Source organism: Anopheles ziemanni, chromosome 2, assembly GCF_943734765.1.
Source record: "Anopheles ziemanni chromosome 2, idAnoZiCoDA_A2_x.2, whole genome shotgun sequence".
In the NCBI taxonomy this organism is placed as follows: Eukaryota; Metazoa; Arthropoda; class Insecta; order Diptera; family Culicidae; genus Anopheles; species Anopheles ziemanni.
This window is the reverse complement of record NC_080705.1, coordinates 50,125,826-50,136,511: the sequence shown is the minus strand read 5'-3', so window position 1 is coordinate 50,136,511 and position 10,686 is coordinate 50,125,826. Positions and strand designations below refer to the sequence as shown.

The 10,686-nt window shown below is 41.5% G+C and overlaps 1 pseudogene; it reads right to left on the bottom strand.

Moving 5' to 3' along the window:
- Positions 1 to 4,145: 4,145 nt before the first annotated feature.
- LOC131293773 (uncharacterized) lies at positions 4,146 to 10,338 on the bottom strand (annotated as a pseudogene).
- Positions 10,339 to 10,686: the final 348 nt, after the last annotated feature.

The window sequence follows — 10,686 nt, the reverse complement described above, 5'->3', positions numbered from 1 at the left end:
CGATACGTAAATGTATTTCAACGATGGACCGTTTCAATTTTCCAATGAGTACTTGTGCTATACTCAATTTCAAACATTTCAACACAACCACTTGAAGCAGAGAATAAGTCGTTTTTAACTTCAATTTTTCGCTTATATGTATATGATTCTTTTTTCAATCACCAAGAAGTACATATTCCGATTTAATCTCAACCCTGCGAACTAGTTGAGTGGAGTACAAACAGCTTGTCCGTGAACTTTATAACACTAATCGAAACACCAATGTATGCTGACGATACACCGTTTCAATTTTCAAATACGAGATTTTACTTGATTTGAAACACTTGACGAAATGTATCAACACAACCACTTCAGGTGGAATCTACTTCGAAACTATTTATTTTTTTTTTACTTATTAAAGAGATTTTGCGCCTTAACGGCGACATTCATCGCTATCTTAAATTAGGTTTACATTTTTGGGAAAGGTTTGGAATCATGGGATAGTTTAAGGAAAGGAAAGAGTGGAAAGGGAACTTCGAAACTAAAATTGGTCTTCAATTTTTCACTTATATTTATACTACCCGTTCTTGAACTGGAAGCAACCAATTCGTTTTTACATAGAACGCTGCTTCATATTCGGATGAATTCTAATGCTCCGGAAACGGAGCGAAAGCGCTTTGAACGGAATTCTAACTGCTTTTTCCATGAAGGTTTTGAAGCGTACATCGTTTGCTACCGAGTATTCATATTCTGCCAGTTGGACAATTCCGGCCGCATACGGCCCGCGGGCCGTAGTTTGGAGACCACTGGCTTAAACCAATTAATTCTTCCCTGAAACTGTTGACGTGTTACGATGAATATCATGCATTTTCCAACACTCTGCTCTATGTAGATGCTCAACAATAATGTACAGTGAATTGTTCATCATGAGCAAGTTGCACTGGTTTCCGTTCTGCCGGCGAATCGTAGAAACGACGGCCAACCTAACGGGCTCTGTCGGTCCGAGCGGACCAATGCCGGCATACGGGAAAGAACGCTGCTGGTCCCACGTGTCCCACGTAATGCTTAATATGATAACTGGAAAATCGATTGCTTTCCTTGGTTTGACTTTATAGAAATTTTGAAATAATTTAGATCGCAAACAACCTTCGTCATGCAGAAGCCAAAATATGATATTTAATATTTAAAATATGAGAGGAAAACATGCAAAATCAGACACATTACAATGCTGCCTTCCACCCATATTTAGGTCGTACTTCCCTGCAGGCCAAGCCATTTTTCATAGATTGGAATTCGGTACCATTTTTCATAGAACGATCTGGCTATCAAAAATTATAGCCATGGCCTCCAAGGAAACATCACTGTTAACCAAAATAAAAAAAAGTAAAACGATAAATATATCAAAAATAAATAGAAATAAGAAACAGACTTTTTATATTGAAAAACAACTTTAAAAACGAAATACATGTTTATTGCTGTCATGTTATTAATTAATTAATATTTAATTCGAACACCCCGACTTTTCGAGACCTCTGTGTACGGTAGGGAGAATTTTGAGAATTTTCGTTTTTATTAGATAGTAGCAACTAAAGAAAATGGTACAGTGTAGATGAAGGGAGGAAAACTCCCTTAAAAAAAGGAGTTAATAATGCATATGGTTAAAAGATAAACATATTTGCTAGTTTTGAATTAATTTTTTAAAACTAAAATGTTCAAAAAATTTTCCCTCATTTTTTTTATTCACGTTATTCTGCGACACACACGTGCTCGAGTCCTAAGATACAGCGCGCGAAAAACTCAGTACACTTTATCGAATCAAGTCCCAAACAAATCTAATTTGATTCGAGTCCCAAACAAATCAAATAAGATTCGAGTCCCAAACAAATCAAAACAGATTCGAGTCCCAAACAAATCAAAATAGATTCGAGTCCTAAACAAATCAAATCAGATTCGAATCCCAAACAAATCAAAACAGATTCGAATCCCAAACAAATCAAATCTGATTCGAATCCCAAACCAATCAAATCTGTTTCGAGTCCCAATCGAATCAAATCTTTAGAATCCGTCAAATGGGATTCGAATCTTTAGAATCCGTCAAATGGGATTCGAATCTTTGGAATCCCTCTAGGGATCGAATCTTCGAACCTTCCGAGTCCTGATTCTGCCAACACTACGGTCGATAACGGTGAGGCAGAAGCGAGACACTCCCAACCAACCATTTTGACAGCGTCCGTCATACCGTCCGCCTTCCGAACGCTGATGACGGAAGGAAGCTCTTTCTAGGGATGCATCCATGGTGGTTCGGCATGATATGGCGGCGACATATGTCAAAATTACGAGTCTCGGATGGTCCGGAATATCATGGCGGCAATACATTTATGTGTGTGTGTGAGTAACTTCGAAAAAAAAATGATACAACACCATATATGTGGTGTTGTTTTTGTGAGTTTCCGATTTTCTGTCGTTTGTGTTAGTGTTGGATTGTGTTGTCAGAAGAGTATTCAGAAGTGTTATTAGTTTTCAGTAGTAGAATCTTTTTATGTGTTCCCTGGAGATATCCTGACGACGTTGCGCTGACGAGGTGTTGAACCTGAACCTGAAAGATCAAGAAAAGTATGTACTACCATTAGACTAACATTGCTGTTATGATGTGAAGTGTTAATCGTGCTATATATATGTTTTCAGGATTGTGCAAAATGAATTACCTTATTACTGAACATACTTATTGTGCGAAAGCCTCGAACAGTGAAATTAGTGACCAGACTGTTCTAACTCCTACTTCTTGGTCAGTTGCAGCCTCAAGAACCGTGCAGGGCCATTCGCGGCCGTCCACATCGGCTGCAGCGGGTGGGGCTGTCCGACGGATGGATCCAACTGCCCTTGATGGTTCATTAAGTGCCGTGCAGGACCAACCGCAGGCGTCCACATCTGCTCCAGCGGGTGGGGCTGTCCGACGAATGGATACCACTGGCCTTGATGGTTCATCAAGTGCCGTGCAGGACCAACCGCAGGCGTCCACATCTGCTGCAGCAGGTGGGGCTGTCCGACGGATGGATATTACTGGCCTTGATGGTTCATCAAGTGCCGTGCAGGACCAACCGCAGGTGTCCACATCTGCTGCAGCGGGTGGGGCTGCCGGGCGGACGATCCTCACTGCTTTTGAAAGGAAAGAAGCGGTGGCGCGTGCGTTTTCCCCGGAACAACGCATCATTATTGAAAAGATGCAGCGGAAGATAGACCAACTGCGAAAACAGGATAAAATAAATACGAAACAAATAGCGCTCCAACGAACAATGTTGGAGATGCTAGGAGGCGCACAACCAGCAGCAGAGCAGGATTCAATCAGAGAATTCAAGCCTGTTGAGACTGACCCAAGAGCTGCACCAATTAAATGTCGCTCTTGGTAGTATTGAAACAAGAGCAAACTTAGAAAACTGGCTGAAAATGAAGATCATTGGTAGAGACGCAAGCAATCGATTGCACGAGGCCATTGATCTCATTTTCAGCCGGTCTTTGTTTGCACAATGTAGCTGGACTGGGCATGGTAAGACCGAAAAGGTTCGATTAAATACTTACACAAATGTTCTAGCGCTAATGAAACAAGATGCAAGTGTGGTAGATGATGTTTCTGATGCCTTTTTGAAGTCATTCATGCAACGAAAACTAAAATATGCAAAAGATCGTTTACGTTTGACTGGTGCCGTTAGGACATCGTGCCATCGTCGTCAACCGTAAGTAAATGTACATATTTTGTATATAGTTTTTTGTAGGTTTTAGTTTTGTAGCTTTAGTTTAATTTTTTTCTTGTTCCTATATATTTTATTATTTATGATACTTGGAAATACCTAATATGTGATATCTGGACTAAATAAAGCCAAAATAAATTTACCTAAGGAAATGGTCGTTGCGTTGAAAGTAAGCTTACCGAAAGAAATGTCTGAACAGCTCGAAATGAAATTCGAAAAGAACATATAATTTATCTAATCCAGAACAAGGTCGGTATTTCTCTTTTATTTACAACAAATACTTAATATGTTATAGTATAAAATATTTACGACTAAAAATAACGTTTACATGTGTATCTATATATTACGTACGTATTACGTTACGTTACGCATATATTACGTACGTCAACAATAACCTAAATATATTTACAACTTAAACTACTAAATTAAAGTATGAAGTAAAGGAATAAACAAAGCATTCCCTTCATTATCTAACCTGTTTAAAACTAGCTTACATTTTATTTGCTCTGGTTGGCACTCGACATTGCTTGTATTACTGCTGTTTAAGTTCACACGACAAATGTTTAGCCCGGTTGAATTACAAGGTTCTTCAAACTGGTAGGAAAGTTCGTTAAATTGCTTACCTACGATCACCACTGATGATGCGGTACGTAATGCTGTGCTATACTGAACTACCTGATTGTTAATTGTAAGGAACCATGAGTCTCGAAATCCTTTTTTCAAGCTAAATCCGTTATATTCCACTCTCACTTCACTACCATACTTTTTGAAACATGCTCGTGTAGTAACAGTGTCCTGTTTCATTTGACTTTGAAAGTCTTCAAGTTCAGATAATCTGTTCACTATTTGAGGTAAGCTTTTCCAACCATTTCTTAATAGGCGCTTTAAATGTTGAAGCTCGTTTTCAAATGGATACGCAGAAAGAGTATTCAGTGGACCGACTTTTTTTACTTCCGCAACCACATGTTGCAGATTATGCACATTGCTGGTCATGTACCTAATCCAATAAATTTCATGAAATTGAGAGACAAAATTGTTTAAAAGCTGTCCACCAAACTCCCAGTATGATCTATATACATCCTATATAATAATTTTCCTTCCGAGGGTCGACCATGGCCCAATAAACACGCGCGCGAAAAGTAACCCTTATTCGATCGATGTCTGATTCGATGTCGCTACTAATTCAAAATCAGAAAACTGGGCCTGCTAAACAAAACCGATCGTTCTGTGCGCAATTGATGGAATTTTGAGTTGTTATTGGGTGTAAGAGTGAGAGAAAGAGATAGGGAAAGGTAGAACGAGAAAGCGAGAGAAAAAGAGAGAGAAACAGTAAAGATAGAGGCAGTCATAGTGGGAAAAAGAGAGACAAAAATGGAAAGTATGACAAGGTGAGGCATAGGGATAGGGATAGATATAGCCAGAGAGCGAAAGAGAGAGAGAGATGAATGAAAAGGGAGAGCGATTATGAGAGAGAGAGGCAGTGTGAATGCGATGGGAGATAGGAAATGGGAGATGGGAGATGGGAGATGGGTGATTTGTGGCAGGAGGTTTGTGGTTTGTGATGGGAGGTGGGAGGTATGTTAGTGGGAGGTGAAAGGTGAGATTTGGGAGGTGGGTGGTGGGAGGTTTGAGGTGGACGGTGGTAGGTGGGTGCTGGGTGGTGGGAGGTGGGAGGTGGTAGATGTTAGATGTGAAATGGGAAATGTGAGATGGATAGAGAGAGAGAGAGAGAGAGAGAGAGAGAGAGAGGGGGGGGGGTGGAGAGGGAGAGAGACGGAGAGAGAGATAGAGATAGAGAGAGAGAGGGGGAGAGAGAGAGAGAGAGAGAGAGAGAGAGAGAGAGAGAAAGACAGACAGAGGGAAAGACAGAAAGAGAGAAAAGAGATAGAGAGAGAAATCCAACGGCATTGGACGGTATGTCCGAGTTCACTTCGCGATTATGTGAGAGGAAGTGAGAACAATCACGCTCGCACACAGGATTAGCTTATAACGCAGCCAATCGATTCGTACTCGAATCTCAATGCATGTGTTTGCGGATCTACGAATACAAGAAAACAAAAGAAGAATGCGAGAAGTGGGGACTGCTATCCACGGCAGAGTATACGGACGACCGATGCGAGAGTACTGTTGTTCGGACAGGTAGCTTAACCTTCCGCGAAACGAACAAGGCAAGAGATGGGGGTCGTTCCTTCCGCGAAACACAGGAAGTGCGGGATAGAAAGCGGCAGAGTGTGCCGAACGTCGAGTCGTTACTGCGCCTTTCGCGAATCGTCACACACATGGAAGGAATTCTCCATTACAAACGAAAGAAAGGAGAAACTGATACGTGGGGAATAGTGAACCCCAGAATTTGCAGCGAATGCGGCACGGATGGCATGGAGAGAGAATGATGTGCACCGACATTATTCGTTTTTCTATAAGGTCAGGTAACGAGTAATCAATGCAGTGCTCTCGCTTTCTCTGAATTGTTTTAATCCTGTCTGAAGGGATTCTTACTATTGGCGGAAACAATACGCAATTCTTATCGCAATTCGCATCTACGGATTATCATGCGTAGTAGGAGTGTTATGCTTAGTTTACACGAGGCACAAAATTCTGAGCATACAGGCGCAAATGTCAGTTTTTCTGTCACTTTTTTTCGCTTCGTGTAGACGTTGCTATCCGTGAGCCGATCCAAATGAAAGCGCGTTCAGTGTTGATTTAATTGTTTAACTATAAAAAAAATCACAGAGATAGTGTGTACACTGAAATCTTATCAACAACCAGTGTACATCATCACAAACAACTATTTTCCATCCAACGGCACTCTATACCGGGTGTGCCAATTTTTGCAAATCTATTTTTCACTCGCCGACCGAAAAACAGATTTTCGCTTACTTTAACAGTTGACTGCCCATCTGACAGTATTTTACCGGTAACTCACAGCATTTTGCCGTTTGCAAAGGTTGTTTTGCGCTTCGTGTAGACCAAGCATTATGCTTAGTTTACACGAGACGCAAAAAAAAATTAATTTTTGCAAATCTTTTTTTTCACACTCTGGTCGAAAAATAAATGCAGATTTTGACCGTTCACTGACTCATTGACAACACTTTACCGTTTGCAAAGGTTGCTTTGTGGTTCATGTAAGCTAAGCATAAAAAGGGGCGCAACCACAAGACATGCACTGCCAAGACATGGACTGTGTGGCACAGAAACTGGTACAATATGCTGTAACTTGGAACAAGTATCTGTCTTTGAAAAACCTCCTACAAACCGAGCTGTTTGATAGACGCGTTTGGTTTTTAGTAACATTTTGCGATATTACAGTGCTTTTACATTTATGTCGATGGGGGCTTCAGTTAAAGGGATAACTGCCAAGATCAGGCGCTGGTCGAACAGGGAGAGGGTTAGATTATTTCGTTATTTTTGATCCCGTTATTCGTATTTGTATTTGAACCCGCTTACTGTTCGGCAATTGTCAACATAATATACTTTCTGCAGAAAGACCTAGAAACTGTAACGGGGGTGGCATGGAACCTTCCTGGCATGGGCGGTAGGTGAGCAAGGGACTGTTGCCGGGCCAGGTACCTGGCCTAAAAAATCTAGTCCTATATAATAATTTTCCTTCCGAGGGTCGACCATGGCCCAACAAACACGCGCGCGAAAAGTAACCCTTATTCGATCGATGGCTGATTCAATGTCACTACTAATTCAAAATCAGAAAAATGGGACTGTTAAGCAAAACCGACCCTTCTGAACGTTGTTGTTGGAATTTTGTGCTGTTAGTGTGTGTAAGAGTGAGAGAAAGAAATAGGGAGAGGTAGAACGAGAAAATGAGAGCGAAAGAGAGAGACATACAGTTAAGATAGAAGCTGACATAGTGGGAAAAAGAGAGATAAAAGAGGAGAGGAGAGAGGGAGGGAGAGCGAGAATGCGAGCGGCATAGGACGGTATGTCCGAGCTGTGCGAGCAGGTAGCTTTACCTTCCGCGAAACGAACTACGCAAGAGATGAGGGATAGTTCTTCCGCGATACACAGAAAGTGAGGGATAGCAAGCGGCAGAGTGTGCCGGATGTCGAGCCGATACTGCGTCTTTCGTGAATCGTCACACACATGGAAGGGTTCTGCAACACGAACGAAAGAAAGAAGAAACCGGAAACGAGGGGAATAATGAGCCGCAGAATTTGCAGCGAATGGGCACGTATGGTATGGAGAGAGAAGGATGTGCACCGGCAACACTGGCTTTTCGGTAAGCTCAGGCTGCGAGTAAGTGCTTTTGACTTCTTTGAATTGTTTTGTTCCTGTTTGAGTTGATTTGTGCTATTGGCCGAAACAATGCCCAATTTAAATCTCAATAATGTGGATTATCATGCGTAGCAGGAGTTACGAGACGTAAACAAATTGTATAATATTCGCGCGAATGTCAGTTTTGCTGTCATTTTTTTTTGTTTCGTATCGACGCTCCTATTCGTGAGCCGATCCAAATGAAAGCGCATTCAGTGTTGATTTGAATGTTTAACTGTAACAAATTACAGAGAGGTAATGTGTTCACCGAAATCTTTTGAACAAACATTAAACATCATCACAAACAACTATTTTCCATCGGCTTGCAAGCAATACCAGTTGCGCAAATTTTTGCAAATCTATTTGTCACTCGACGACCGAAAACACATTTGCGCAGATTTTGCATGTGCTGTGTGGCACAGAAACTGGTAAAATATGCTGTAATTCGGTTCAAGTCCCTGCCTTCGAAAAACTTTCTACTAACCGAGCTGTTCGATAGACGCGTTTGGTTTTTTGGTTACATTTTGCGATATAACAATGCTTTCGCATACATATCGATGGGGGCTTCAATTAAAGGGAGACATCTTGCGCGTGAAGATCGGGCTCTGGTCGAACAGAGAGAGGGTCAGATTATTTCGTAATTTTTATCCCACAATTCGTATTTGTATTTGAACCCACTTCGCGCTCGGCAATTGTCAACACAATATACCTTCTGCGGAAAGACCTAGAAACTGTAACGGGGACGGCATGGAACCTACAATGAGGCGATAGGGGAGCCAGGGACTGCTGACGGGCCAGGTACCTGGCCTAAAAATCCTAGTTTTATGATAATACAGTTATTGCGCAAAATAGTAACATAAAATGTTTATATTGAGCGTCGTTAATGTAGTGCCTCAAAACTCCTACCCCAGCGTAGTGCAAGAAAGAACTATATTCCGACGCTATATTTCCAATAATTTATGTCCTGAACACTACGGAACGGACGGTGTATTTCGGAAGGCAATGTTATCGCATCAAGATCTTTAGAAAATGCAATGCACTTGTCAATCGACCATTTGGGTTGCCCTAACCTTCCTAAAACCCATCCTTTTAAAAGCTTGCGCATAATTCCTTAATCTGTGAGATGTAACCGGTCAGATATTATTACATTTTCTATGATATTTAAATATTCTAAATCTAGTAATGGAGATTTTTGCTTACGGTGCTCACCGTAGGCACCCTGTCGAAAAAGAGAGTCCGTCCTAAGCGGTGCACTAACGCCGTTGAAAACAACCGTACGAGAGCTGGAGTTATATTCTCCGATACAGGTGCATTTCAAACATCCGTGCTTGGCGTTAAAGTTTGCCACACCTGAAAAAGAAGTAAAATTTACACAGGAAAAAAAAAATTTATATTTATCAAATGAACCAAATTTATATACTCGTAAAAGTTTTTTGTCATGTTAAACATACCTTTCACAAATGCCCTTGCCGGTACATCTGCTATTATAGCCCGAACTTTCACTTCGTGCAGCAATTGATTAATGGTCAACCCCGATTCCGCCAGTTCGTTCAGCTCGGTCACAAATGGCCGCAAGTACTCCTCGACACTAGGGGGCTTTGACATCCCGTGGAAGATAGCCACCGTCATTGGAGGAGCCAAGGGAAGTTCATGAATGGTGATGAGGATGGGCCAAAATGAGGCAGCTCTACTTTTATGCAGCGGCAACCCATCAATTGAAACGTTCAGCGTCAACTCTGCAGGCAATACGACATTGCTGAAAGAAAAAAAAGCATTAACATCTTCTTATTCAAACTAGTTAAAGAGAATATTTACTAACCGGAAACGATTCATAAGACATTTTTTTACGCCTTTGTACCAAAACAATCCGCCTTCAACGTTGACGATGCTGGATGAGGCTGTTCGGCTCGTCTTTAATAGTGTCCGAGCGTCCTTTGGTAGACGGTATGGCGTTTTTTCTCGGAGAACGTCCAGAATTAAATTCATAGTGTCAAGAGGAATTTCTTTGGTTAAAGCGCAGTATCGGAGGCATTCCCGCAATGACATATCGCCATATTTTCCATGACGAGCAACGTCTTCCTCCTGATCCTCGGGATTCGTCTCGATGGTTCCCTCTTCGTCGGAGGATTGATCATTTGCTGCAGGAATGTCCGAAGCACTGAACACTGGTCCATCGTCGACAGTTTCAACATTATCTTAAATAAAATTAAATGTTCTATTTAAGCAAACAGAAAGCGAAAGGCACTTCATCCGAGTCATACAAATGTCTTCACTTTCGTATCACACATCGCACTTTCCTCCCCAATTTATACTTACTAGAAGTTTCACAAAGATTGTTCAGTCGGGTCATTCTTTTAGCATGCCATTTGTAAAGATTTCTGGTACGTCGATGCCGGTTGAAAAACTTTCTACGAGACATTATTGCACAATCAGGACTCTTGATATTTCTCTAGCTCACAAAAATAGATTGGTTTGTTTTGTTTTGATAGAGAGAAAATTGTTGTTAACCAATACAGTCTCACAATCATTCGTTTGACAATCACACCGTCCGGCATATCGATCGTCAGTTCTACTGAACGAAGGCAGTGCGAAAAAGAAAGGTTGCGATTCAGTCGCGTTGAACTCACTCTCGCACACCATGTTGTTCCGGACGCTGTCAAAATGGTTGGCTGGGCGTTGCTTACTGGGAGTGGGCCAA